This window comes from Lagenorhynchus albirostris, chromosome 7 (genome assembly GCF_949774975.1).
Source record: "Lagenorhynchus albirostris chromosome 7, mLagAlb1.1, whole genome shotgun sequence".
NCBI classification, from domain to species: Eukaryota; Metazoa; Chordata; class Mammalia; order Artiodactyla; family Delphinidae; genus Lagenorhynchus; species Lagenorhynchus albirostris.
In genome coordinates this window covers 96,421,682-96,424,950 of record NC_083101.1, presented here as the reverse complement: position 1 = coordinate 96,424,950, position 3,269 = coordinate 96,421,682, and the positions used below count along the sequence as shown (strand labels likewise).

The 3,269-nt window shown below is 36.7% G+C and overlaps 1 pseudogene; it reads left to right on the top strand.

The window, feature by feature from the left end:
- Positions 1-1,113: 1,113 nt before the first annotated feature.
- Positions 1,114-1,806, top strand: LOC132523005 (receptor expression-enhancing protein 5-like; annotated as a pseudogene).
- Positions 1,807-3,269: the final 1,463 nt, after the last annotated feature.

Below are 3,269 nucleotides of genomic sequence, written 5' to 3'. Positions count from 1 at the left end.
CACATTGACTGATTTGTGGGTGTTGAACCATCCTTGCATCCTTGGAATAAAATTCCACTTGATCATGGTGTAAGATCATCTTAATGTATTGTTGAATTTGGTTTGCTTATATTTTTTTGAGGACTTTTGTATTTATGTTCATCCTGGGTATTGGCCTGTAATTTTCTTCCTTTGTAGTGTCTTTGTCTGGTTTTGGTATTAGGGTAATCTTGGCTTTGTGAAATGAGTTTGGAAGGGTTCCCTCCTCTTCAAATTTTTGGAGGATTTTGAGAAGGATAGGTACTAATTTTTCTTTCAATGTTTGGTAGTATTTACCAATGAAGTCTGGTCCTAGAATTTGCTGTGTTGAGAGGTTTTGATTACTGATTCTAGTAATGTCTATTCAGATTTTCTGTTTCATCATGATTCAGACTTGTAAGGTTGTATGTCTGGGAATTTATCCATTTCTTCTAGATTGTCCAACTTGTTGGCACATAATTGTTGGCAGTAATATCTTATGATTCTTTGTGTTTCTGTGATATTAGTTTTAATATCTCCTCTTTCATTTCTAATTTATTTGATTTCATCTTTTTTTCTTGGTGAGTCTAGCTAAAATTTTCTCAATTTTAAAAATCTTTTCAGAGAATCAGCTCTTAGTTTATTTTTATCTTTTCTATTGTCTTTTTAGTATCTATTTCATTAATTTCTTCTGTAATATTAGTTATTTCCTTCCTTCTACTAATTTTTGGCTTTGCTCTTTTCCTAGTTCCTTAAGGTGTGAAGTTAGGTCATTTATTTGAGACTCTTTTTGTTTCTTGAGGTAGGCATTTATTGCTATGAACTTCATTCTTAGAACTGCTTTTGCTGCATCCCATAAATTTTGTGGGCTGGAGGGTAGTGGGGTGTGGGTAGGGGTAGGGTTGGGGAGGGGATCAGCTGCCTGGCCAGGAGCAGCTGCTCCTGGGGCTGCTGCCCTGAGTGTGGCACTGGCCACAGAGCACAGGGTGCAGGAGGGAAAGGGGGCAGCGTGGGTAGGCAGGGCAAGGAGGGGGCTGTGGGGAGGTTGTGGAGGGACTCATCGAATTGTCTGCCTCCTGCCCCACCCGCCACCTGGCACTAGGAGCAGCCCCCAGTGGCAGTGTGACAGCCATGTCTGCAGCCATGAGGTAGGGGTTCTACCAATTCCTTCATCAGAAGAATGGCAGTGACTGACCTCTTGGCCAAGCTCGAGGCCAACACCAGTGTGAACTGGAGCTACATGGCACTCAGTGTCATTGGGCTGGTGGCTTTGTACCTAGTGTTTGGTTATGGCGCCTCTCTCCTCTGCAACCTGATAGGATTTGGTTACCCAGCCTATGTCTCAATTAAAGCCATAGAGAACCCCAACATAGAAGATGATACCCAGTGGCTGACCTACTGGGCAGTGTTTGGTGTGTTCAGCATTGCCGAATTCTTCTCTGACCTCTTCCTGTTATGGTTCCCCTTCTACTACTTGTTGAAGTGCAGCTTCCTGTTGTGGTGCATGGCTCCCAGCCCTGCCAATAGAGTGGACTTGCTCTACAAGCGTATCATCTGTCTTTTCTTCCTGAAGCACAAGTCCCAGGTAGACAAGGCAGTGAATGACTTGAAGGACAAAGCCAAAGAGATGGCAGATGCCATCTCTAAAGAAGCCAAGAAAGCTGCCGTGAATTTACTGCATGAGAAAAAGAAAAGCACCTAAACCACTGAGTGGATGAAACATTTCTGCCCTCTCTGTACTTTCCTATTAGAGCTTGGTGTTATATTAGGAACTGTGGTATAATCATTTTAATAATGTTGCCTTGGAAACATTTTTGATATATTAAAAAAATGAATGTGTTGTAAGTTTTTTTGCTTACTTTTACTGTCTATATACCTAGGGAGCATTTAAATTTAAATTTAATGCAATGGGCAGTAAGCAAGTTTTTAGAAAACATATTTTGCCTCTGGGTAGGAAAAGACCTATCATACCATCCTGTAGGAAATATAAACTTAAAATAAAATTATATATCTCCCCCCCAAAAAATTTTGTGGGCAGTTCTAAGGTAAGATGGTAGAGTGAATGTCTTTTATGTATCCTGTGGATGGATAAGCAGAGTAAGGACCAAGAACAGATCTACATGTATGTGTAAATTCTAACTGCCTTTCAAGACCTGAGAAGCACTTCATTTGCTGTATTAAGTAGCTTTATCTCATTTAATATATGTGTTATTCAGCTCAGATTAAGAATCAGAGTATGCTTCAAGCTTTTGCAATATTTTTAGAGATTAAAACTCCAAGGGAAATAATATTTTTAAGTGCCAACCATATACTACTTCAATCACATTGTTCTGGGCTCTTAACCTATCCACAAGGCAAGAAAATAAAAATTTCAGAAACAATAAAGAATTAAAAATTAGTAAAATTGTCATTACTCACAGGTGATGTGATAGATTATATAGAAAAAGCCTAAGAAATTTACAAAATTTTAAAGCCAAGATATTCATTTAACAAAATTTCAGATTACAGTGTCAATGTACAAAGTCCAGTTGTATTTCCGAATACTAAGAATAAATAACTGAAGTAGGAAAATGAAAAAAAAATCCAATATCCTTACAAACCAAATCAGTCAAACTAAGAAAAAAGTTCTAAGAAATAAAATGAAGAACGGGAAAAACTTAGACAATAATAACTTGAATATATTGCAGAGAGACATTAAAGAAGACATTAAAAAAATAAACAAATAAATAACAAAGCAAGCATATCATGATCATAGGTTGGATAACTTGAAATTGTTAGGAAATGAATTCTCAAAAAAACTTATCTACTAAATCAATGCAATCTCTATCTAAATCCCAGTTGACTACTTTGTACAAATTAACAAGCTGATTATAAAATGTTTGTGGAAATTCAAAAGCCCTAAAATAACTAAAACAATTTTGGAAAATAACAAACTACCTGATTTTGTGACATCCTCTCAGGCTATAATATTCAAGGCAATGTAATACTGACTTAAGGATAAAGAAATAGAAGAGGAATGTCCAGATAGACTCACATGTGTATGGTCAATTGACTTTAAAGGCACTAAGGTCATTTGAAAAGGAAAATATAGTCTTTTTAAAAACTAAAGCTGATATAACTGGTTAACCACTTGGAGAAAAAAATGAAGTTGGTTTCTAACTCAGACATACACAAAAATTAAGCAGAAAAGTATACATTATAGGCATAAATGTAAAAGACAAAATTTCTAGAGGAAATTATGAGAGAATAGCTTTGAAATCTGGATGTAGGCA